We start from the raw sequence: 26,345 nt of genomic DNA on the forward strand, positions 1-26,345 counted from the left end.
ACCGAAAATAGAAACATTTTCAAAATTTTCAGTGAATTGAAAAGTTGAAGAAAAATTCATTTTGGGTCCAACAAAATGTTTCATTTTTTGATGTTGACCATTTAAAAATATTTTTAATTTAAAAAAAAAAAAGGCATTTTTGAAATGGTATAAATCAGGAGTAACACCATTGGGCCTGACCCTCTCTCCCCACTCACCCAGGTGTAAATCAGGAGCAACTCCACTGAAGTCAATAGTTACAACCATGTGAACCTATTGCAAAGTCAGTTAGGCCCCATACCCCAGCACAACAGGAGCTCCGTTACCTCAATTGCTTTCCACCCTCAGCCCTTTATCCTGTGAACAGAAGGCTAGGTGGGAGATTTCTCTTTCAGAACAAGCCCTAACTTCTGTTTAATGAGCAGTGACACAACCACCTGGATTTGTTTTCAATGTGGTATTTTTATGTCGTAATGCTTGTAATAATTCTTCAGCTCTCTGCCTATATCTAATCATCTGCCACATATGGCAGTTTCCGTCTTAGGATCTCAAAATGATTTACAGATAGCAGAGCCAAATACTTGAGTTTCACTCGGTCTTCACATCAGGCCTGAGGATGAGCCAACCCAGCTGCCAAGGCCCCTGAGCAAGTTGGTGCCTAGGAGCCCTGCAATTGCAAAAGGCCCCATATGCTGCGGCATTGACTGTCCTGGAGAAACACGTCCGTGCATCCATTGCAGGGAAAGCCCCTGATCAAGAGCAGAGACCTCCTTCCTCTGGGCCTGCACCACATGGCAGAGATGGCATCGTATCTCCTGCACCTTGAGGAGGCCCAGGCTAGCTCTGGGATGGACTGGGAAAACTAGGAGGTGGGAGAGTTCTCCAAGAGTTTAACCCCACATGAGTGTGAGATGAGGAAGATGCAGGAGATTCACACTGAGCCTGTTGGTTTCCTGGAACAAGGGTGACCCCCCGCCCAATCTGGAGCTGAGTGGGAGGGTAGGAGTGAGGATGGAGGGTGCTACAAGCCACCAGAAAACCCCTGCTCCCCTCTCAGAAGACTGCTTAATGTCCTGGTATTCATGTGGAGAGTACGTGGCTGGTGTCTCAGGGAAAAGGGTGTCGCTGGGGATGTGATCCTGCTGGAGAGGTGTGGAACGGGCTAGGAAGCTTCAGAGGAGGTTGCTGGGCTCTGAAGAGAAGGGGGCACATTGAGTTGGGGTCCTGTTGGAGAGGGGCTGTAAGTGACTTTGCACTCAGGGAAACTGCCCTCTGGAAGGAGATGGTTAAACCGAATCCAAGGTGGGAGTGTGACTCCAGCAGAGACCTCAGCCCAACCCTGTCTGCACTTTGGCAGCAGAACTTGTCACAGGATTCGGGGCCTAATTTTATCCCACTGCTGTTTTTTCACGTTTATGCGCTAAGATGATTTCATTAAGCTGCTCAGTAAATGATCAGTGTGATGTATCTTCCCAATTTGTCACAGCATTCCCTCCGGGTAACTGTTTGGAAGGAGACTCTCAGGAATCCTAGAGCAGGTGAGGCTGCATTGGCAGAGGAAACATTGGACTGTAGAGTTCTCACTGGGGAAAGATGATGGGGAAAACATCTCAGACACCAAACATACGTCAGGTTCTTTTGATGGGCCTAGGTTACCTTCACCAAACCTACAGGAGAGGGGGTTCTGGGGACCCCTATGGGGAGTTTTCTCTGGATTGTTACATTGAAGGGAAGATGGTGAGTGGTCCACTTGTCATAAGACCAGCCATACTGGGTCAGACCAAAGGTCCATCTAGCCCAGTATCCTGTCTTCCAACTGTGGCCAATGCCAGGTGCTTCAGAGGGAATGAACGGAACAGGTAATCAGCAAGTGATCCATCCCTTGTTAACTAGTAAGCAGCTCTGTAAGGGCATCCCTAATCAGGCCTGGTGGGAACTGAACCAATCTCCTGTGGGTCTAAAAGTACATGCCTCTACTTCCTGGGCTCCAGGAACAGCTGGGTTTGTTTAAAGTGGTAGTCTTCTCATAAATGTCTTTATGTGGCCCAGCCACTGGAGTGAGACAGATTGTATTAGCCTGAGCTATAGCCCCATGCTCAGAAGTGGAGCTGGTTGGATATTTTCTGACAGAACCTTTTTTTCCCATTAGAAAATGCCAATTTCTCAAAAGCAAAACATTTAGCGGAAAGGTGTCGATTTTGCTCAAGTTTAGTTTCAAAAGAAAAATAAAAAAAACCAAATGTGAGAAGGTCAAAGCGTTCTTCTTGTCACTGAACATTCTGATTGGTCATTTCAAAATGATTTTCCTTTTCTGTTTTTTAAAGCTCGTATTTTATAATAGAATATAACATTTTTTTAAGTCAGAAGCAGAATGAAATATGTTCAATTGACTTGAAACAACCCCCAACACCACCACCAGAATATCCTTTCTCAGGAAATTCTGAATTTTTTTTGTTTTCATTCCACTTCAGAACTGAAAAAAAAAAAAGTCAAAATCATGAAGTTTCCTGACTACAAATCCAGCTCCCATCTGCCCAGAAGCTCCATCTCTGTGCTGGTCCAAGGCCTCCCTGCACCCCTATGTACCCAGCGGCTTCTCACCCGGGGCGTGCCAGAGGCCACTCTATGCTGTAACAGGGGTTCCCCCAGCAGGGAAGAGAAGGAAGAGTTGCTGCAGCCCCAGAACCTTCACAAACCCATTTGGAGCTCCAGGTATGTAATGAAATCCTCAAACCAGGTGAGTTTTACAGCGAACGTTTCACCCCTCAGCGCCGACATGACCAAAGAACACAGCTTGGGGAAACTGACAAACTCGTCATATCCAGCCAGGCAATTTCCTAACTTCTGAGCCTGCAAGGTGAAGGGAACAGTGCTCTGTCCTTCTAAAATCTCCTCTAAACACTGAAATTTCCCAAGGAATGAAATTTAATGCCCAACAGCAGAACACTTAATTAGCAGGTGGCAATAATCTGACTTGTAAACACTATGCCCGAGAGAGAGAGACTAGCTCCTGTATTCCTGAGGATTTAGGAGCTATACACAACTGTCATCGTTTAATACCCTGAGAACATATCAGAGGGTTTAAAGGAATTTTCTTTCTCTCTCTCTCTCTCTCTCTCTCTCGTATTTAATGTGCCCATCAGTGCAGTATGTAGGCATTATATTCTGTGTGTATGATAGGCCTGAATCAATCCCTCCACCTATCCGAACACTTCCCTTTTCTGAGGCTATTTGGCTCTGGATCTGAACTTTCTACCTGGGGCCCTGCCCTGTTTCATGTTCAATTTAAATTTAGTTGGGGATTGGTCCTGCTTTGAGCAGGGGGTTGGACTAGATACCTCCTGAGGTCCCTTCCAACCCTAAGATTCTATGATTCAAGATGCTCTGCAAGGTTGGGGGTGATAAAACACAGACCCCCTCTTGCTTGTCCTGCTCTGATGCCTACTCACCGGGTGAAAATTTATTAAAGGGCACCCATCACCTCCTCTGTTTGGTTTGGGTCTCCCGCTTATCTGACTTGCATCCGACGAAGTGGGTATTCACCCACGAAAGCTCATGCTGCAAAACGTCTGTTAGTCTATAAGGTGCCACAGGATTCTTTGCTGCTTTTACTGCTCATCTAGCACATTCACAGGCTGTGACTCCCCCCTACTCCTCTTGTTCTCTGCGCTGCCTCTCTGTTCCCACAGAAAGCTCTCTGACAGTCATATGGTTCTCACTGACCTACTTTGCTTTCACTCTGACTCCTAAAAAAACATCAGCAGATACAAGCAAGGCAAATATAACCAAAGTGATCAGAGAATAAAGGGGATGCAGCAAATCCCTCAGATAACAGGGAGAATGATGCACTTGGGTTTTTCCATCATGGATGAATCCCTGTTCAGAATTTTAATATTGTGATGAAAAGCTGATGCACAGGATGCCTTGGGTTTTATGAGTGGAAAGATAGTCCTATAACAATAATTGATTAATACCTAGCTCTTTCATAGCACTTTCCATCAGTAAATTTTGGGTGCATCATCCAGTTCAGATTAAGAGCTATAGATTGTTCTAACTAACAAAGCTCTTATATTTTGCAACACCTTTCACAGACATTATAGACAGGATGGAATTGCATCAGCCACCTCTGAAATGCAGCTATTAACAGGTTTCAGAGTAGCAGCCGTGTTAGTCTGTATCTGCAAAAAGAACAGGAGTACTTGTGGCACAATACACATCAGCTAAGGAAATGGAGAATTGAATATCCAACTGAAACAGTCTATAGGAAGATTTATGCGGTCCTCCATTATTTCAGTATCTGAACATCTCAGACGGGGGAAATTTTGGGAGGCAAAATGGAATGAATGAAACTTGTAATTGGGCCAAGACGGTGGAATTAACACTGAGACATTTGTGGGAAATGCCATGGTATCTTTACTGAAGACTGATGATCCAGGCCATGTGTATTTGTTACTCTAGTGTCTCTTGCCTTATACTTAGATTGTAACATCTTTGGGGCAGAGGTGGTTCTTTTTGTTCTGTGTTTGTACAGCACCTAGCACAACCGGAGCCTGATCCATGACTGGGACTCGTAGGCAATATGGTAATAGAAATAATAAATACATACTGGTGCAGGAAGTGAAACCAGATATTATAGGGATAACAGAAACATGGTGGAATAGTAGTCATGACTGGAGTACAGGTATTGAAGGTTATGTGCTGTTTAGGAAAGACAGAAATAAAGGCAAAGGTGGTGGAGTAGCATTGTGTATCAATGATGAGGTAGACTGTAGAGAAATAAGAAGGGATGGAATGGATAAGACAGAGTCTGTCTGGGCAAAAATCAAATTGGGGAAGAAAGCTACTAGAGGCTCCCTTGGGGTGTGCTACAGACCACCAGGATCTGATTTGGATATGGATAGAGACCTCTGTAATGTTTTTAAAGAAGTAAACACTAATGGGAATTGTGTGATCATGGGAGACTTTAACTTCCCATATATAGACTGGAGGACAAGTGCTAGTAATAATAATAGGGCTCAGATTGTTCTAGATGCAATAGCTGATGGATTCCTTCACCAAGCAGTTGCTGAACCAACAAGAGGGGATGCCATTTTAAATTTGGTTTTGGTGAGGTAGTGAAGACCTCATAGAAGAAATGGTTGTAGGGGACAACCTTGATTTGAGTGATCATGAGCTAATTCAGTTCAAACTAAATGGAAGGATAAACAAAAATAGATCCGTGACTAGGGTTTCTGATTTCAAAAGGGCTAACTTTAAAAAAAAATAAGGAAATTAGGGAAGTGGATTGGACTGAAGAACTTGTGGATCTAAAGGTGGAGGAGGCCGGGAATTACTTCAAGTCAAAGTTGCAGAAACAATCAGAAGCCTGCATCCCAAGAAAGGGGAAAAAATTCATAGGTAGGAGTTGTAGACCAAGCTGGATGAGCAAGCATCTCAGAGAGGTGATTAAGAAAAAGCAGAAAGCCTACAAGGAGTGGAAGATGGGAGGGATCAGCAAGGAAAGCTACCTTATTGAGGTCAGAACATGTAGGGATAAAGTGAGAGAGGCCAAAAGCCTTGTAAAGTTGGACCTTGCGAAGGGAATTAAAAACCAATAGTAAAAGGTTCTATAGCCATATAAATAAGAAGAAAACAAAGAAAGAGGAAGTGGGACTGCTAAACTCTGAGGATGGAGTGGAGTTTAAGGACAATCTAGGCATGGCCTAATATTGGGGGAGGGATAGCTCAGTGGTTTGAGCATTGGCCTACTAAACCCAGCATTGTGAGTTCAATCCTTGAGGGGGCCATTTAGGGATTTGGGGATTGGTCCTGCTTTGAGCAGGGGGTTGGACTAGATGATCTCTTGCAGTCCCTTCCAACCCTAATAATCTATGATTTAAACAAATACTTTGCCTTAGTCTTTAATGAGGAGCTTATGGATAATGGTAGGATAACGAATGAGGATATAGAGGTAGATATTACCACATCTGAGGTAGAAGCCAAACTCAAACAGTTTAATGGAACTAAATCGGGGGCCCAGATAATCTTCATCCAAGAATATTAAAGGAACTGGCACATGAAATTGCAAGCCCATTAGCAAGAATTTTAATGAATCTGTAAACTCAGGGGTTGTACCGTATGACTGGAGAATTGCTAACATAGTTCCTATTTTTAAGAAAGGAAAAAAAAGTGATCCGGGTAACTACAGGCATCTAACAAAGTGGGTATTCACCCACGAAAGCTCATGCTCCAATATGTCTGTTAGTCTATAAGGTGCCACAGGACTCTTTGCTGCTTTTACAGGCCTGTTAGTTTGACATCTGTAGTATGCAAGGACTTTGAAAAAAATTTGAAGGAGAAAGTAGTTAAGGACATTGAGGTCAGTGATAATTGGGACAAAATACAACATGGTTTTACAAAAGGTAGATCGTGCCAAACCAACCTGATCTCCTTCTTTGAGAAGGTAACAGATTTTTTTAGACAAAGGAAACACAGTGGATCTAATTTACCTCGGTTTCAGTAAGGCATTTGATATGGTTCCACATGGGGAATTATTAGTTAAATTGGAAAAGATGGGGATCAATATGAAAATTGCAAGGTGGATAAGGAACTGGTTAAAGGGGAGACTACAACAGGTCCTACTGAAAGGTGAACTGTCAGGCTGGAAGGAGGTTACTAGTGGAGTTTCTCAGGGATTGGTTTTGGGACCAATCTTATTTAATCTTTTTATTACTGATCAAAAAAAAAAAGTGGTGAATAAAGTTTGTGGATGACACTGGGAGGGTATTGCCAATATGGAGAAGGGATAGAGAGGGATAAGATCTGGAAGATCCGGTATGACCTTGTAAACTGGAGTAACAGTAGTAGGATAGAAATAAGTAAAAGGTCATGCAGGGCATTTTATTAGGATTAATAACAATATTTTTTTTTCATTTGTTGTGAAGTAACAGGAGAAGTAAGGAGAGGAGAAGGACGGTTGGTATTGGGATGATCAGGATGAGACTGCAGCCACCAATGTGATATGGGCCAAGATGTAAAGATCTGAAGTTTACAGATTCAGTGCTGAGTGGGATAAGTAAGATAATCCCTCCTTTCTTAATGTCTTTGTCTTACACAACACTGTACGCACCCTGACTCTCTCCACGTCTGACTCCTCTTGAAGAGCTGGGCAGGCGGGCTGGCTCTGCTGTGCTGTGCACCACTTAGTGCAACGGGACAATGGGCAAACTTCTGGAATATAAATACTAATGAGGAGGAACAAGGAATGGCGCAGGACGAGGGGTAATCCTGGTTCTTTGCCCTTCCCTAGCCCCTTCCACTGGGAGGGCTCAAAGTGCTATAGCCCTCTCAATGCTTCTGAATCTCTCTTTGCCTTTTGCATCCTATATTTCACACAGGGCTAACTGCTACCTTCATTCTGCAGGTTCCATAAGAAATGTGATGGAGTCCTCTGTGATACCTGGCGTGAATCCTAGGAGTCCTAGAAGAGGACACGGACTATTTTGTGCCATCTCCTCATAGCACATGGATTAAGCTCTTTGCAGGCCCCCGATCCAAACACTAGTCCCTCAACCTTACCTCCTTGCCTTGCCAGCGAACCAGAGGCATAATGGGACACTCACTGAGTCCGCTCACACATGGCACAGGAGGGAGGAGCTCCATCGCTCGGCGGCTGGCCTCACTCCCATCCTGTGTGGGAGGAAGAGCCAGTGTTGGGAAGCAGCTGATTCCATGCACCAAGGAGAAACCAGCCCCCTCACCTTCCGCGGAGTGTCACCGGGCAGGAGGGCTGCTTGGCTCAACCTCCATCACGGTCAATTTCATTCTGTGCTCCCCTGCCCCCACCCGCAGTCTGTGTGCGCATGCATGGTAGGGAGCGTGACTGCAGGCTGGCTCCCAGAACCAGCTGGCAGCAGGTGGGAGCTCTCACAGCAAAACCCAGGCAACAGAACTGACACACACACAAAGAATCCAATAGCCCATGACAGATGGCTCCAGCAGCTTGCATCCTCCCCTCACCCCCCATCTTTTCCCTTTCTCTGCTTTTTTTCATTCACTTCCCCTCTCCTTTCTTTTCTTTCACGTCTCCTCCTCTAGACTTTTTCTCTCATTTCTTTTTCTTATTTCAGCCTTCACTGCTCCCTCTCCCCAACCACTTTTTGCTCCCTCTCTTTCCTCCTTCCTATCTCATCTCTGTGCATTTATTTGTTTTATGAAGTTTGAGCTGCTGGAAGGACAGACCTGCAGACATCCAGGTTGGGAGCTGCACGGGAACCAGAATTTCCATTCTGCAGGAAATTCCATGATTTCCTCATGTATTTTCTTTCCAAATCAGGGGGGGGAAAAAAGTCAAATTTCAAACTTCCCCATGAAGTGAAATGTTGTTTTGGGCCAATCGAAGGGTTTCATTTCAATAAAAGCCAAAGGTTGGGTTACAATTTTTAAAATTTAAGCCTTTTTTAAAATAACAAAATAATTTTTTTGCAACAAAAACTCATTTCAAAACCCCAAATCGAAACATTCCATTCCCAAACTGTCAAAATGGAAGAGCCATGGGGACGGAACAGGTCAGTGGCCAGGCTGGGAACAGAGTCCTGTGTCCTAAGCCACATGGGCGGAACTTTTTGACCTTGTCAAAATGCTTCCTTTCTATTGTTTTGAAAGTAAAATGTTGTTGAAATTGACACGTTCCTGCAGAAAATTTTGATTTTGACAAAATGGCATTTTCTAGCCATCTCTTTGGCCCAGATCCTGAAAGGTATTTAGGCTCCTAACTTCCACTAAATCGCTGTCTCACAGTGCATTTTAGCCCTATTCTTTCTCCACTGTTCTTCCACCTTCCCCTTCCCCTTTCCCAGCATCGCTTATTCTCTCCCAACTGCCCTTCTCCCAGGAAAGACTCCTCCTCTCTCATTGCCCATGTTACCCTGCCTGCAATGGCAGTGAAGGGTTAAAGGGAGCTCAGTTAGCCTGTTCTGTGGCACCTGCTGGCAGACAGGTCGTTAAGGATTAGACCCAGCTGGGGAGAACCAGCCTGGGTAGTTCCTATAAAGGAAGGACTGCAGGGAGTTGAGGAAAGCTGCAGTAGGGAGTGTGAACATTAGGACTGGTCTTGCGGGGGAGGGTTACAGGAGAGAAGGGAACATTTGGAGCTGACTAGGGAAACTGAGGCAATGCTGCATGAGCCACAAAGTGGCAAAGGAAGCAGGCGCCTCCAGCCCCGGATCTGTTCTGTGAAAGGAACTGGGAGGCAGATGAAGGTAGGAAGTGGCCTAGGGAAGCAGCAGCAAGTCTGGGGGAGCAGCCCCTAGTTGCTTAATCCAGGATCCCTGGGCTGGAACCCAGAGGAGAGGGAGGGCCTGGGTTTCCCTGCTGATCCCAAAAGATGGGCTGCAAAGCTCCCCTCCCACCAACCCTGCCACAAGGGGAGAAAAGGATTATTGATCCCTGGGTGGAGCTGAAGGCCTGGGTTAAGGGCATTAGATTTATTGGGCTCTTTATGGCCCTGGAAGGGGTGGGGACGATAAGCAACCTGGCTGGGGTGTGAGATGGGACAAACCACTTTGGGGCGTGGAGTGGCTGTTGACAGATGGTAGCAAGGTTAAAGAGGCTGGGGAAATTGAGGCACAGAGCAGGGATGCAGCTTGCCTAAAGATGCACCTGGCAGGACAGTGGCTGAGTTGGGAGCAGAACCCTGGTGTCCCAAGTCTCCTGGCCACTGCATCATGCTACCTCCCGGGGAATGAGAACCGTGATCTTTGCTCTACTCCTGTATCCCTGTTCCAGACCTCCCCGATGCCTTTCCAGCAGCTGTTCCTGAGCCTACTGCTGCCTGCTCCGGCTTTGCGCGCTGGCTGGGAAAGGCTGTAAATCGCAGCTAATGAAGCTGTAATGGGAGAAGCTTAAAGGAAAGGTTGACAGGGACCTTGAAATCATCCTGTCAACATGGTTCCTCTTTAGTCCCAACTGCCCGCTGCCCCCATCAGGGTGATTTAAACAGACCCTTTGCCACCCTCCCCAACTGGTGCTGTCGAGGAGGCAATAAATTCCCTGGTAATGATGGTCTGGCATGAGCCATAAAGCGCTCACTGATACAGGGCTCCCACTGATCTAAAGTGCTGTCCATTTGCTTCTTAAGTGCACTCAGCAGCCCTGCTCTAGACAGCGGATCCTTCCCTCCTCGGGGGAGCCTGGCGCAGTTAAATCCCTTTATGGACAGGCTGAGCCCTTAATCAAAGTCAGCGTCAATCCGCCGAGGTCAAGCTCCACAACCAGGGAACTATGGGATTGGATTCACCTGAGCAGGAGCTGCCATTGCCCTGCTCCAGAGTCTTTCTTGCACCTCGTTTCCAAGCATCCTTGCTTTGTGCCTGCCTGAGGAGCCTCTTCGCTCGGTCCTGACGTGGGCCACCAATTTCTCCAGCCACGTCCCTGTCCAACGCTTGATGCGTGTCAATATCCACAGAGAGCCCCTGCAATGCGGCCGCCTCTGGGGGCGAGGGCAGCAGCCAGGTGGACAACTGATGCAGCGAACAGTCATCCATTGTATGAATGGGTGAGCTTTCAGCCCAGTCCGAGTCCTTGTGAAAAGAACCTTGTGGTCTCAAATGCCCCTGGTTTGTAAGACCCCATTCAAAAGGGAAAATGCCCTGCTGGGGCTTGAGCTTGTGGCCCCATTGTGGAGTGGGGAGGGGGTGGGAAGGAATTGAAACCTGTTGCGTAAGCCACTCCCCCTGGTTTAGCTTCGGTCTTTGCAACAGGGAAGATCATTGAGGGCCTGGTTGTGTCTGGCACCTGAGTGGATGCACAGGAGGGCATGGGACTAAGGAGTCCTTGATGGCAGGACCATGCATAATTGCAGGCCTTGCACTGGTTAAAGGGGCGGCAAGAGGGTGTGTGTGTGTGTGTGTGTGTGTGTGTGGCAGGAGGGATTAGGCCATGGTCATCAGTGGGACACCGCTGGGTGCTGCAGGTGCTTGGCACTTCTCAAACCCTGTATCTGAACAGGGACTGTCCACCTATCGCTGAAAGGCAGCTGGGGGTGCGACGCAGCGGCAAGTCTGTGCTGCTGTGAAACGGGAGGAGAAATGAAGACTACAGTGGGATGTAAGAATTTGGCTGGGACAATGGAATTGCTGGTATCGCCTCTGGTGGACAGGACCCTGAGACCTTTCCTATCCACAGGTGGTCGGGAGTCAAGCCTCTGTTCTACATCTCCTCACACGACCTCCTGCAGCATGGTGCCCCTAGCACCACCCTGCAGTGGTGGTTCGGGGGGAGATTGCCACATACTGGAGGATAAAGACTACTTTCTCCAGCACCTAGGTAAGTGCTCCTTGGAGGTCTCCCGTTGGAGGTGACTTTGGAACAGGGATGCAGAGCTGGTAGGGAGTGAGGAATGTTCTTTATGATGCACCCTGTGAGATGTCTACAAAGAAATCCAAATGGAACAGAAGGAAGGAGGGGGGGTTAGTGTCGTTTTTGCAGATTTCTGAGATGGGTACAGAGGGTTTTTTCCAAGTTGCTGAGGTTGGGAATAGAAAGGGGACCAGAAAGTGAATAATGGGAGGCGGGAGACATGCCTTGTACAGGTCTGAGCACAGCTGCTGGGTCTCGAAGAAGGGAACTGCTGAGCTTAAGCATGTTCTTACGAGGAAGAATGTCTCTGCTGGGGTGACATTACATGCTCCATTGCAAGGTCCAAAGCCAATAGAAAGACTGGAGGTTAGACTGAAGGGACTATCGTCCAGATCCTTCAAGATGTGCAGGTACCTAACTCCCATTGAAAGCAATAGGAGTTAGGTGTCTAAGCACCTTTGGAGGATCTGGGCTATGTCTTGGTTATATGTTTATACTGTGCCTAGCACAGCGGGGCAGGAGGATCTAGCAATCAGTAATTTCCCCATTTATACTGGCTAAACAACTGTATTTAAACATCACACTCAAACACAGACTGAACTTTGGGGGGCTAGAACTAATGGGGCCAATCCAAGCTAGACGCATGTCCAGAACTAGCCTCAGTTACAGTTGGTTGTTCCAGCCCAATTTGGCTCCGTCTACCCTGATCTGCCAAAGCACGTTAGAGCCCTCTCTGGCCACAGTCAAGCTCAAATTGTGTGTAGAACCTGATTCTTCTCTCACTTATGCCTGTGTAACTCTGACTTCAGTAGAAAAACATCTTGTTAGAGCTGGGCAGGAAATGTTTCTTCAAATATTTTTGCCATCCTGCATTGGAGGGGTGGAGGAGGGGGGAGACAGACAGACAGACCGACCCACCACTAAATAACAGCCAATATCCCAATGGTAAGGGCACTCACTGAGAAACTCAGATTCTAGTTCCTGTCCTGCCTGATTCAGACCAAGGCCTTGAACCTGCGTTTCCCCTATGGGCGCCCTACCCACCTGGCCGCTCTGGGTTGTCTGTCTCTTTTATTTTCACCAGAGATTTCATGCTTGGCCTGAGAAACCTTCCTGGACTAAAAGCTTCACCAAAAGAGATTTTCCCACAACGTTTTTAGTTTTGACAAATCCGCATTTTCTGACAAAAACCCACTTTGTTGAAAAATTCCCAACGTGCTCTGCTGGGGATCCGCTCTGGCATCAGAGGAGAATCAGGCCTGGGGACTTTGTCTTTGCTGGTGCAGTGCTAGCAATGCTGGGAACGCTGGTGTGGACAGGATGCGGGTTGGTGTGGTTTGGTTGGTTGGTTGCTTTGGAACCATTAGCTGGGCCTGCTTTGGGCAAGGTTAGATGGCACAAGGGTAAAAACACCACCCCTGGGCTACACCTGCTCCTGTGCACTAGTGCTAGCAATGTCAGAAACTCCTCGTTGTAGATGCAGCCTTAAAGTCAGATGATTTGCAGTGTGGACTGGCAAAGGGGACAAAACACAGACCCATCCATCAGTGTTTCATGCACCTCAGTGCCATCCTGTCCCATAGCCTATCCTATCCTAAACTGGGGAAAGCCCTTAATACACCAAAATCTCCTTCCGAGTTCAAGTTCCTTCCATCCGCTCTCCCTTCCGAACACTTTTGCCTTGTTGTAGATGATTCTTTCCAGGCCAAGAGCTGGGATGGGCTTTACCAACCACTTTGTCCTTTGAATGAACCCAGGATAACTCTCTAGTCAGGTGATCAAATCCTCTGAGTAGACCGGGAACAGCTGTGGTGTGAGATCTACAGTGAAAGCTCAGATCATCTGAACCTACCTGCAGTCGGGGGGTGATGGTAAAAGGTGCTCGTGGCTTGCCCAGCGTAAGCTGATATATAAGTGTATCCCACACACCTACTGGGTGTGGTGTTCTCCCATCTAGTGGCACTGCGACCACTGAGAGAGAGATTGAATCTGCTCTACAGCCTCAGCTAACAGCCTGTTGGCTTTTAGCTCATGCAGTAGAGATTCTTGCACTAAGCTCCAGAGGTCCCAGGTCCGATTCCGCCCACTGATGGCCGGAGTCTGTCAGTGTTACATAAGTACTCGAGGTGAAACTCCCCAGAGAGAGAGTGCTAAAGGTGCCCTTTAGAAATTGCACCCGGAGCCGTGCAGGGTGGATTCAAGCCCTTTCCTTTGCCTGACCTTTCCAAGCTGCTTTTGTGTTTACAAAACAGTTGCACAAAAGGAGGGTGGACACTGAGGCTCACCCTCTCAAGGCCATTGCGGGCAGCCTCGGACTAAGGCGATTCTCCGTGTAAAACTCAGGGACTGGCCAGGAAGAGAGGGCTGTTAAGCAGCAAGAGAGTGCGAGGCCCTAGAGAGGAGGTCTGGCTAGACTGCAGTCATGGGCTTGGATTGTAGCTGCAGTTGACATACCTGAGCTAGCCTGGGCCCAAGCAGCACGGGCTTTACGGTGGCCGGTACACCCCCACCCGGAGCCCTGGGTAATTCCTCAGGCTGGCCTATGCCATACTGAAGCTGGTGGTGCTGTGGCTTCAACATCCAGGACCTGAGGGTGTGGAATTGGGCCCTCCCTCAGTGATTTGCCCCAATGAAATAAATAGGATTTGTTGTGTAGGAAAGTCCTGTTCAACGTGATCATGAGCAGAAGCTAATCTTTAATAGCTGTCCAGGCTCATCTCTGGCCACCAATGTTCATGTGGCAGGTGTTTTCCAAGAGGTTCAGTGCATGTCGTGGGCCAGATCCTCAGCTGGGAGAAGCCAACAGAGCTCATGAGACATCATCTCGTCCAACTCTGCTAGCAACTCCGTGAAGAGGATCCTCATCTAGGAGCTGGCAGCCAGACTCCGAGCTGATGTCATGGGAATAAATCTGTGCTCTGATCCAGTGACCTGTCCTTAAATGCTTTAGGACATTGGATGAGCTTGTTCTACTGATCCAGGGCAGTAGACGGCAAATCATTACCAACCGACGGCTGTGGAGGGGCCTGTGTGAAACGAATCTGTGGTCTCAGTTCAGTCCGTCTGATCTCATGTACATCGACTGCGAACTCCACTGACTTTGTGGATGCCTGGTTGACACTGGTGCATGTGAAAGGAGAGTTGGGCCCCGGGTGTCCCCATCAGAGAACTGCAGCCCCACACCTGGCATTCAGCAGCACCCTGGGATCAGACAGGCCAGTGGTTGAGGATGGAACGGACATGAGGAGTGAGCTGCCTTCTGCTTAGGAGTGGACTCTGCATGTCAGGGGATGAGTCTTGCTAACAGGTTGGGTCTGTACGTGCACCCTACTGCTGCCATGCGGGGGATAAGCAGAGTTCTTTCCATAGTTGTTAACCTGGCACCTTGCCCTGGCGCTAAATTCACCACACAAACTAATCATGTTGCATCACTCTGCTGAGAGTAAGGGTGGGCTTGGGGCTAAGGCCTCAAAACATCCAACATGCAGAGTCTACTAAGGACTGTTGCACCAGCTGGAGTGACCATGGCGATGGCCTTGCACCAGGCATGGTATAATGGAGTTCGTGAGATTGTTACATTTTGCATGAAGTCTGGCCTGCCTTCAGCTGCTCATTTTATTCAAAAATGATGTTGCATGCTCTGCAGCCATGTTGCCAAGATGGACAAAATCACACCAACTCAAACTCTCCAGCAATGCACAAAGGGGTGCACATCCCAACCCCACCTGGTGCTGCTTGTGGGGTTTCCCTAGAGATCTGTGGATTTGCAGGATTGAGCCGGATCTGGGATTAGTAGTTCTGCCTTCAGACCCTGGCTCTACCACAGATGGCCTGTGTGACCATGTGCAATCTCTCTATGCCTCAATCCTCTATCTGTAAAATGGGGATAATACGCCTCATTTTCACCCCTTGTCAAGTTAGATGGTACACACTTCAGAGCGGAAGCTGTCTCTTGCTGTGCGTATGGACAGAGCATAGCACAATGATGTAGCTGATTCTCCTTTGGGGGGCTACCCTGATATAAAGAATAGTCATCTGGCTTGGTGATTTAGTCTTCATGTTCCAGCCAACTCTTGTTTTACCAGAGCGGGGTATCAAGTATCAACTCCCTCATCACCAGCTCTGTTCAGCTGCTGAAACGTAAGGCTTTCTGTGCAGTGGTTAAGGAGAATGGAGGGTCTGATTGCTATGCCCCAGGGAAAAAGAGACAGCAGGAGTGATTGAGGGACCAAGGGTAAGTCTACACTGCCCTCTTCCTCCCCCCAAAAAACCCACCACCTGCAGCCTGGAGTCTCACAGCTCCGATCTACAGATTTGGGCTCATGCTACCATGCTAAAAATAGCTGTGTAGATGTTTGCTGAGGCTCTGAAACCTGGCAAGGGAGTGGGTCTGAGAGCCCCAGCTCCAGCCAAGTGGGAATGTCTATGGTGCTATTTTCAATGCCGGAGTGTGAGCTGCAGTCTGTGGAGCCTGGCTCTAAGAGCTGCTGCTGTGTTCTTTTTGGCGTGGGGTTTTGTTGTTTGCAGTGCGGACAATACCCATAGATGGGGAAAGAGAAAGCCCTCCTGGGAATCCTTGTTGTTGTTTTATGGCCAGTTAGCCAGTGCCTTGCCAGCCAGAAAAGAGGATGGAGTTGAAGGTGAAGCTCTGGTCCCTGCTCTCCTGGAAATATACAAAGCAGAATCCCAGGGAGATGGAGAAGAAGGTGTGACGTCAAGATGAGGCTTAAAATATACCTTGGAAAAATCACATGACAGCTGTGAAATATGAGCAGTCTTTTTGAGCCAGGCAGACGGCTTTGGGGAAGGGTGATAAACATCCATCAGCCAAAGCTAGGGGCTTTTTCTCCCAAAGCTCCTCAGTTCTGCTTTTGCAGCTCCCCTGCTCCTTTCCCCAAGATTCTGGCAGCACCCAGCTAACCAGCAGCGAGCGGTTTCCCTGTGCTTCCTCTCTCAGCTGCACAGACGGGTTAGCCGGTGCCCATCTGCCCCTTGCTAACTACGCTAGCTGGTTAACAAGCCTCCGGCTGTTCCTGGGTGACGTCTGTTAAAGTAGCATCGACCAGTGAGCAGCTGCAGGGTCGTGTTTGGCTGGCCTGGCTGGTTAGCAATCGAAACTCAGAGCCAAGTCTCGGTGCACAATTAGTTGGTTAAGAATTGTGATTGTGGGCCCAAGTTCACTGTAGCTGTCTCCATGGTTTGCTATTATCTCTAAGGGGATGGAGGGTAGGGTAAGAAAACTACTAATGGCCCCGACCTACTGTCTGGAAGATCAAGAACCGATACAAACCTCAGTCTGAACTCAAACTGGATTTTTTTTTTGAGGTTTGGAAAAATTCACATAAATTTCCTTTTAAAAAGTCATTTTTTTCACCTGCCTGTCTTGATGCAAAAGGTTGAATTCCCCCGAGATTGCCCGTTGCCATGACACTTGCCTGAAATCCCCTCCCCCCCAGGGGAAAAGACTCGTCTCACAAAGCTTTCATCCCAGTTTTGAAGCCCCAGGAGGTTCAAAAGAAGGCAATTTGACTGATTTGTCAAACCTGTGTACTTCCGATCCTCTTATACGGATCTAAACCATGGATGCTGCTTGAACAAGACAGCAGGAGGCCTTTCATGCGTGTTGCCAGCAGCAACCGTTGAGCAGAAGATGGTTTGATTTTTAGCAGGAATAGGGATCTATTATTGAGATGTGGCCTGGAGAGGACTGAAGTCCTCACTAGTCATTGCCGGCTCGTGCTTTGTGGTCAGGTACCCACCTCGGTGATAGACACTGTGCATTGAGGCCTGAAGATCGGGCTTGAAGTCAACAGGAGATTTGCCTGGCTATGGACTGGCAGTGGCCACATGATTGTCTGCAATTAACCTGGCTGCACCAGCTCAGTAATAACCCTGTGGAGCTTTTATGCGCCTTGAATGAAGCCACGCACTGTGGCTATGGATGTTCGGTGCTATGGACCCTCATTGTTGTTGTTGACGTTCTGATAGTTCCAATCAGGTTCCCGTCAATGTTCAAGGTCTAACTCCTTGTCCCAACTGTACCAGGTTTTTCCAGATTCTCTTGTCACTAGTTATCCCTTAATTCAACTGAGCATTTGTGTTGCCTTGTGGTAACTTAAGTCCCTTAATGCCACACTGCCAAATTCTGCTCTTGGGTAAGCTGACACTGGTGAGGAGCACAGACTAAATACCTTGCTAGAGAGGCTAGGCTGGGGAAGCAGAGCACCCTAGTGGATGGCACACTGCAGTGGGACTGAGAGATGCAAGTTCTGTTCCTAGCTCTGCTACTAGCCTGCTGGCTGAACTTCATCCCCGCTCTGCCCCTCAGTTTCCCCATCTGTAACATGGGGCTAATTATAACTATCTATTTTGTTAAGTACTTTATGATCTGCTATTGAGAAGTGTTGTTATAAAAGCTGATTATTACAGTAAGGGGTGAAATCCTGGCTCCTCTGACGTCAATGGGAGTTTTGCCATTGACTTCAAGGGAGCTAGCTAGGACGTCAACCGGTGACTTCAGGGAAGTAAGTATTGATTCTCACCAGTGTAAGTGAAATCAGAATTTGGCCTTCAGCCTCTTCTAAGTTAATGTGACCCCCTTTTTCCCCAAAGCCCCCCCTCTTCTGAGAAGGGGCCTTGGGAACATTCAGATTAACCGATCTGGGTTCTACTCCCAGCTCTGCCATTGGCACACAGTGTAATCCTGAGTGAGCCATTTCATCTCCTGGTGCCTCAGTTTCCCCATCTATAAAAAGAGGTTAATGATACCGACCCCCTTTGTACAATGTGTTAAGAGCCATAGATGAAAAGTGCCAGTGGGGAATGACTAGCCAGGCCATAGTACTGCAGAAAAGGGGCTGGAGGTTATAGTAGCTCACAAATTAATTAGGAGTCAACAATGCGATGCTGTTGCTAAAAAGGCAAATGCCATTCTAGGGAGTATTACCAGGGAATGGGAGACACAGGAGGTAGTTGCCCTGGTCTGCTCAGCACGGGGGAGGCCTCTCCTGGAGAACTGCGTCCAGTTTGGGGCACCCAACTCTAAGAAAGATGTAAAGAAACTGGAGAGAGTCTAGGCGAGTGGAACAAAAATGAGCTGTGAGGAAAGGGTGAAAGAACTGGGCATGTTTAGTCTAGAAAAGAGCAGATTGATAAGTCTTCATATATGTAAAAGGTTGCTATAAAGAAAATGGTGATTCCCTTCTTCATGTCCACCGAGAGGAGGACAAGGACTTTCCTTAGGCTGCAGCAAGGGATATTTACATTAGATATTGGGGAAAAACTATAAACTATGTATAAGGGTGGCTAAGCTCTGGAACAGGTTCTGTCTGTCTTCCTTCTCCTAGTCTATTATCGTATTTAGATCGTGCCCATCAACATGCTTCTCCAGCCTCCTTTCTGAGGAGGATCCGTCATTCTCCCGTCACACGTTCCCAATCAAACCAGCACTTTGTATTTTCCTCCCAAAGATCGGAAATTTGATCTTTTAAAATCATTCATTATTTACGCCCCCTCTTCCCTATGACCGCTTGAAATTGCTGTGAATGAATGGCTGGTGGCCATGTGATGCCGTCACCATGGTGATAGATGGCAAGAGAAGATGCAGGGAGCAGGATCACATGAGAGCAGCTGTAAACTCGTCGAGTTATTTATAGGCTGCTGTTTGTGCATTTATGGAAATGCGTCTATATTAGACTATTGTATTCAGTCTCTGCTGTGCCTCCAAGGTACTGGTCTTTAAGGAGAGGCATTACTCACATGGACTCTCTGAATTAATTCAGCGGGTTCTTGGTGACGTACATTAACTGACATTGGAAAAGTACAAGGCTCACTGTAATTTTCTCTCTCAGCCCATCTTTAACCTATTCCAGCCAGACTGATCAAAGCCAAATTCCTTATAGTGTCCTTTTACAAAAAAGAAATGTTAACCATGGATGCAAAGCCGTTTGCCTGGTTTTTGCACCGTTTGCTTCCCTCACTGGTATCACCATCTTCATCATCATCAGACTGTTTCTTTGGTCTTGCTATTAGGCCTCAGTCTGGGGTTAGAACAGGTTATGGGAGGCTCCTGGGTTTAGCCCTGGCTCTGTGGGGGAGTGGCTTCTATCCCCAGCTCCAACTATCACTCCGTGTTTAACTCTGGGTAAATCACATAACCGCTCTGTACCTCAGTTTACCTAGCTGCAGCATGGATCCAATCAGCTGCCAAAAAAGGGGTGTTAGTTAAATAATATCTATGCTTTGAAATCCTCACCTGAAGGAGGCTATAGAAATGCAAAGCCAAAGCTACTGTATTTATTTGTTTTCCCTAATTATAATAACGGGACCATCCTGTTCCTCTAGCTGGTTATACACTGATCATTTATAAGGACGATCTATGTTCAATCTAAAATGGCATGTCAACAATAATAAAATAGCTCTCCACAATCCCTTCTCCCCTTAAACTTGCAGGTCCCTTCCTCCTAACACACTCTGCTCAATCAATCAGAAAAAGGCTGAGCAAAGAAACAGACTTTGCAGTGTGCTCTGAAGCTCAGTGAACTTGCGCTGTAGCCGATCAAGGAGATGCAAATGGCATAGACAAGAATGCCCTTGGCTGAAAAGACTCTGCCCTAGCTAGCCCCAGTGTGAGGGGCCATCCACAGTCCAAGGAATGCTCAAGGACAAGACGTGGGGTTCTCTCAAACCTGCTCCCCCACCTGGTCTGAACTGTTGGCTGAACACAGAAGCAGAGCGGGGGAGTCTCCCGCCGCTTCTCCATTTCTCAACTCCTGCAATTTTGGGGGCTAAACATGTGGCCAGAATATAACTCTATCCTGACTCCTTACTCCGATGATGTGGGGTGAGAAAAAAAGACCAGGGTGAATCGCCTCCATGACCTGAGCATCCTCCAGACTTTCAACATTAGGGGGCCAAGGTTCTGCTGGTGGAACATATGGCTGGAGTGGTGGCTGGTGTGGGTATGTCGGTAGTGCAAGCTACCCGCCGGCTGGGTTTCTCTGGGTGGGGACAGCCTGCCAGGGCAGCACAGAAAGGAGATGGGGGACAGATCCTTTGGTCCAATGTCTCTTTTGGGCAGATGCTGCCAACATGGTTCCTACATTCAAACCTAGTGGAGTATGTCAGAGGACTCGGGGGTGGTGTCCCACATGGGCATATCTGAGTCCATCCCTTGCACCTAGGCCCATTGCTGCTTTTTTTCTGGCATACCAAGAGTCATGCCCTAAATAGCTGATTAAACTCTTCATTCACCACATCCCTCTCCAGTGCCCCTACGGGCCCCTTGTCTCTCTCACACAAACGGGCCAGATGCTCAGCTGCTGTAAACTGGCATATTGGAGTGATGCCAGTTTACACCAGCTGAAGATCTGGCTTATTACAGTGAAGGGAAAGCATGGATCCTTTAGTTTAAGAAAACGTGTCTACATCACACAAGCACCCCCACAACCACCCACTATTACCCCATTGGTAGAGGGAGCAAGGCAGAGATTCTGATTTCAGTGACACCATCTGCCCCAGGGCAATTCCACTGATTTTAACTGGGAGATCAGAATCAGGCCCCCAAGAGTTTAAGAACAGGCATGGACAGGGCCGGTGGGCAGAGTCATTAGAAGTCAGTGGTAGAAACCCCATAGTTCTACCAGGGTAAAACAATTCAGGGGTTTTGGCCCCACTTCAGCTTCCCAAACACAGTCTGGGTGTCAAGTTTCTGCTACAAAATGAAGGCTTGAATGCACACTGAAGGTTCTTCATGTGGACTTCTTTCTTACCCATCTGAGAGAGATTGGAGGCACGTGGTAGGGTAATGAGGTAAAGTGGAGGTGCACAGTAGGGTAACATGTCATTGCCTGCATTGTGGATGCACAAAGGATTCGGTCTCCAGGGATGGCAACCCAATATTTCTAGATGCTAGGTCCCCAAACATCATCTGGGGGGTGGGCCTTTTGTCCCTTTGGTGGGCTCCACCCCCATCCCAGGATTTAAATAGGCTGGCATGTTTCACCCCCCACTGCAGAAAAAAACACCGACATCCACCCTGCAAAGGGATACAGATAGAATAAAGTGATGCTTGTCAGTCACCTTGGTGGGTCTGACGGGACTTTGCACAAGGCTGCTGAATTTGAGCTGAGTACCTGCACCGGAGTCGGTTTGGATATTGCTGACTCTGAACTTTGATTTAATTACACAGAAATAGAAATTCCTCAATGCATTGTAATGCGTCCCAGTCTGAGTCGTAAATGCATCCTGGCCTCTCTCCCATGTGCTTTTTATAACTTTGGTTTCAGATGACAAACCTGATTGTACAACAGCCTTCCTGGACAGAAGAGCTAGAGCTGTAATGGGGCCAACTCCATCTTGACCATAATTCCCCTGACTTCAGTGGAGTTACAGCAGGGACACATTTGACCTGAGCTGTCACTGTCTTACTTCTAATTAGCACCCAACAGTAGTTGGCTCAGCGGCATGAAAGGCTGGTTCAGCTCAGGCAGAGCATTTGCTAGCCTGATGCAAAGTCAATGGGACTCTTTCTGCTGCCTTCAATGTGTTTTGGAGTGGGCCCTAACAGAACTGTGGTGCATGCTCAGATGTTGAACTATATCCAGCTATGATCAGGTTATCAGAGTCCCCCAATGAATGGTCACCCAGTCTGTCAGAACTTTGGATCCCGCATGCATCCAAGCCGGCTGACACTGAGTGGCTGGGCTTTAAGTCCCACCTGTGACACAGCCAGGTTGGGAAAATGAAGGTCACGTGACCCAATCAAGCCTCTGGGGCACATAGAGGAGGCGGCCTTGGGCCTCTGGGAAGAGAAGGAAGCACAAATCTCACACGACTGTGAAGCAGCCCCTTATATAACAGATGATGAGACTGATTCTGATAAGTAAGTTGGAGGAATGTGGGCTTTGCAGAACTACCATTAGGTGGATACATAATTAAACAGCCACAAACAAAGAGTAACTATTAATGGAATGATGTCGGATTGGAGGGAGGTGTCAAGTGAGGTTCCACAGGGATCTGTTCTGGGGCTGGTGTTAACATTTTTATTAATGACCTGGATATAGGAATAGAGAGCATGCTGAAAAGATGTGCAGATGACACAAAGCTGGGGGCACTGCCAACACTTTGGAGGATAGAGCTAAGATTCAGAGGGATCTTGATAAATTGGAGAACTGGGCTATAGATGACAAAATGAAATTCAACTAAGACAAATGTAAGGTAGGGAAGAAAAAACTAATGAACAGATACAGAATGGGGGATAACCGGCTTGGCAGCAGCACTGCTGAGAAGGATCTGAGAGCTGTGGTGGATCACAACCTCAGCAGGAGTCAGCAGTGCGATGCTGTTGCACAAAAGCAAATGCAATTTTAGGTTGCATTAACAGAGGTATAGCATGCAAGTCATGGGAGGCGACAATACCGCTCTACTCAGTGCTGATTAGGCCTCAGCTGGAGTACGGTGTCCAGTTTTGGTGACCAATGTCTAGAAAGGATGTGGAGAAACTGGAAAGGATCCAGAGGCGAGTGACAAAGATGATGAGAGGGATGGAACACAAGCCATACGAGCAAAGGCTGAAGGAACTGGCTATGTTTTGTTTGGAAAACAGGAGATTAAGGGGGGACATGATAGCAGTGTTCAGACACTTGGAAGGCTGCCATAAAAAAGATGGAGAAAAGTTGTTCTCTCTTGCCACAAAGGGCAGGACAAGAGGTGATGGGGTCAAACTACAGCACAGCAGATGTAGATTAAACCTCTGGAAAAACATCCTAACTGTAAGAACAGCAGGACAATGGAACTGACTGCCAAGGGAGCTTGTGGAAGCTCCTTCGCTGGAGGTTTTCAAAAGAAGGCTGGAGACATCTGTCTGGGATGGGTTAGACACAATAAGTCCTGCATCGTGGCAGGGGTTTAGACTAGAGGTCCTTTATGGTCCCTTCTAACCCTCTGATTCAAGTTATGGGAGTGGATGCTCACTTAAAAGCAATGTGAAGGAGGCTAGGAGGAGCTGCGGTGGAGGCACTGAACAGTCCTGGGAGGGCTTCAAGATGAGACAGAAGGTGGGCTGACGAGACAGACCAGGCCCTCCGAAAGGAGGGGTTTGGCCCTGTCTGAAACTGGCTTGAAGTCTGTGTGGTTTTGTGCTTGTTTTAGGATTGGTATGCCCTGGAAGGGGTGGGATTTTGTTAATGGCTTAGGAGGAGGCCAAGTCACTGCAGTAGCCAAACCATGCTGTGGAGTTTCTGAGGAGCCCTGCAGAAGAGAAGCCGAGGCAGTGCTGCTGCAGAGCTGCCTCTCACCAGGAGGGGGTTCTCTGGAGGTGGTCACCCTGTTATACTCTTCATTAACTTCAGTGGCCTTTGGCTCCGGCTGCAAAGGTCCAATAACACATGCGCCTCCTCTGATGTCATATGTAGAGAGAGGCGACCAGGTCACCAGGATCCACATTGGTTAGTGCTTTATGGGTCAAAATGCAAACCAACAGCCTGACTCCCACCTGGAAAATAACCAGGAGCCAGTGCAGACTCCAGGGCATGAGTTGTTTTCGCTCTGTGAAGCAGCCCCTTATATAACAGATGATGAGACATGCCGGGTACTAATTTTGCTTTCACATCTGACTTACATCAGTGTGTCTCCTTGGATTTCAATGGTATTATTCCTGATTTAGCCTGGTCTGGCAGAAGTGGCAGGCCCAGAGGTGGCAGGATAATTTTGCCTGGAAAGCAGCAATGGTGGTTGAACCATCATGCCAACAGCACACATTGCATCTCATTTATGTTGGTTTAACTCCATTGACTTCAGTTCAGTTACTCCGTATTTAAGCTGGGATGAGTGAGAGGAGAATCAGGCACCATGGGGTTACTCTTGATCTACACCAGGGTTAGTGAGAGGGAATTGGCCCCATGGAGTTTCTCCCCTGGGTCAGAGAGAGGGAAATCAGGATCAAGGCCTCTCGTGTTTGATGGATTTGATCATTCTCCCCATGAAAGTGCATGTGGGGGGAAGAATCAACAGTTTTGTGCCTACTGAGCTGAAAATGTGTGTAAAGAACGAAATAGAAAAGCTCTGCTGCAGAGTTAGAGAGAGGTTTGGAACAAGAAACTTGGATAATTCATATGGCCCATGAACTCAGGAATTGATCGGCCTCACTCTACTTTTCTCTCTTATCATGACTATAAGCTCAGAGTGGCCTGGGTATACAAGGACTCTGGACTGCTATATTCCACATACTAGCAACTGGCAAGTTTCCCAGCAGCCTTTGTTAGAGAAGAAGGCTGCTTTTGTGATTAGGGTACTGGGCTGGGACTCAAGAGATCTGGGGCAATTCCCAGCTCTGCCACAGACTCTCTGTGTGACCTTGGACAAGTCACATAACCTGGGCTTTTCAAAAGTGCAGACGTAAACCAGAGCTGGATTCATCCTTAGTCCCGTGGGCCTCGTTTCCCCGTCTGTAAAAGGGAGATGGTAATACGTCCGTTGGCTGTCTATTTCGATTGTAATCTCTTGGGGGCAGGGACTCTGTCTTGCTATGTGTATGTACAGTGCCTGGCACAAGGGGGCCCTGGTCTTTATACTGAGTGACAAATTAGTCCAACACGAGAAGCCAAACTCGGGTTGCCTGGACTAAAGAGCGGACATAAAAAATGTTCAGCTGTGCCCCCCCCCTTTTTTTTGTATAAACAGCTGGAGGCCTCATTATAACCCATCAATGGGAACCAGAAGTTTTCAACAGAACCATTTACCTGGATAACTTTATGATCTGTATGGACATCTGTAGCTGAGGTAGAGGGCCCTTGTGGAAGTCAGGAGATGTGGTGTCAAATTCTGCAGTGGCACCAGTGTAAATGCAGGGTGGGGTCTGGATTCAAAGCCCATTAGCTTTGGATCCATGCCCTAACTCCATCGACTTTCAAGGGGAGACTCCAGATTTACACTGGTATTCCTGAGAACAGATTTTGTCCCCTCAGTTCTAGTCCCAGCTCATGTTCCCTGCTTGTGCCTCGGTTTCCCCATTTGGGAATGTGAATAATAACTTGCCTCCCAGGAGTGCTGTGCAGGTACTGGTGGCCTGTGATATTAAGCAGGTCAGACTAGATGATCTGGGGCTGCTTCTGGCCTTAAACTCGATGACACTGAATTCGGTGAGGTTCAAAAAGTACATGTGTTTTTTTTCAGATAAAAGGTGCTAGAGACTCTCAACATTGTCATCACGACAAGTTAGTGGCAATCTAGTCTGATGGTTCAGGGAAGAAACTGTTGCCACAGCGATGAGGAAGGACTCCATGTGCAAAGCTGCCCCACTGGCTAGCTGCATGAGGGGAAGGTTCTGCCTTTCTGGGAAGCATCAGGCATTGACCTCGGCTGAAGGCAGGATACCCACCTAAAAGGTCTGGCACCGTAAATTCATCTTCTTGTGCAAACACCGCAGCCAAATCGTTTTGCACTTGTGGGGGGGGGGGAGGCTATTTATGAAAAAGCCACAGAGGTCCCAGAAGGGGTGGATTTCGCTCCCACGCACTGGTATCTCCAGCTGTCTTCTCAGCCGATCTTTGTCCGCTAGCCCAACGCTTCTCACTGACGCGCATCTCCAAGTGACTCAAGCCTGCGTCACCCCCTCCCAGCTAAAAGATTGTCCCCCCTCCCCTTTCTGTGAAAGGGAGGGGAGCGAGAAAGCAGCGCTCACCCAGGCTGTGGCTGGTCTCCTCGGGGTCGGAGCAGATCCGGGCACAGGCAGAGAGGTGGCTGGCGCGCCAGGGGGATGTGACAGCACTTGCCCAGGGACTGAGCAGAGGCGGAGATGTGGCTGTGTTTCCACACGGGCTGAGCAGAGCGGAGTGGGACCTGCTCGCACTTTTCACCGAGCCGCAGCAGCCCGGAGCCCTCCAGCTTCCCGCAGCGGGGAGGGTACCGGCGTGGGCCAGCCGCTGCCGCTGGAGGAGCCCAGCGCAGAGATCTGGGGAGTTCATCCGTGCGTCAGAACGCGCCGCGCCGCAGGCCAATTCCCAGGCTCAGGAGCTGGTCAGTTGCCCCGG

General features: G+C 48.1%; 1 long non-coding RNA gene across 3 annotated transcripts in view; it reads left to right on the forward strand.

The window, feature by feature from the left end:
- The window catches only part of LOC120403051, a 41,781-nt gene extending 19,704 nt beyond the window's left edge, over window positions 1-22,077 (forward strand). For 2 of the 3 annotated variants that reach the window (XR_005597441.1, XR_005597443.1), the window contains exons 2-6: window positions 2,451-2,691; window positions 7,382-9,218; window positions 10,097-10,513; window positions 11,143-11,283; window positions 19,768-22,077. This is a non-coding gene — a long non-coding RNA (uncharacterized LOC120403051). Of the gene's footprint in view, window positions 1-1,465; window positions 1,518-2,450; window positions 2,692-7,381; window positions 9,219-10,096; window positions 10,514-11,142; window positions 11,284-19,767 lie in introns of all 3 variants that reach the window. The other variant, XR_005597442.1, reaches the window with a different exon arrangement.
- The last annotated feature ends 4,268 nt before the right edge of the window (window positions 22,078-26,345 follow it).

This window comes from Mauremys reevesii, linkage group 4, assembly GCF_016161935.1.
Source record: "Mauremys reevesii isolate NIE-2019 linkage group 4, ASM1616193v1, whole genome shotgun sequence".
NCBI classification, from domain to species: domain Eukaryota; kingdom Metazoa; phylum Chordata; order Testudines; family Geoemydidae; genus Mauremys; species Mauremys reevesii.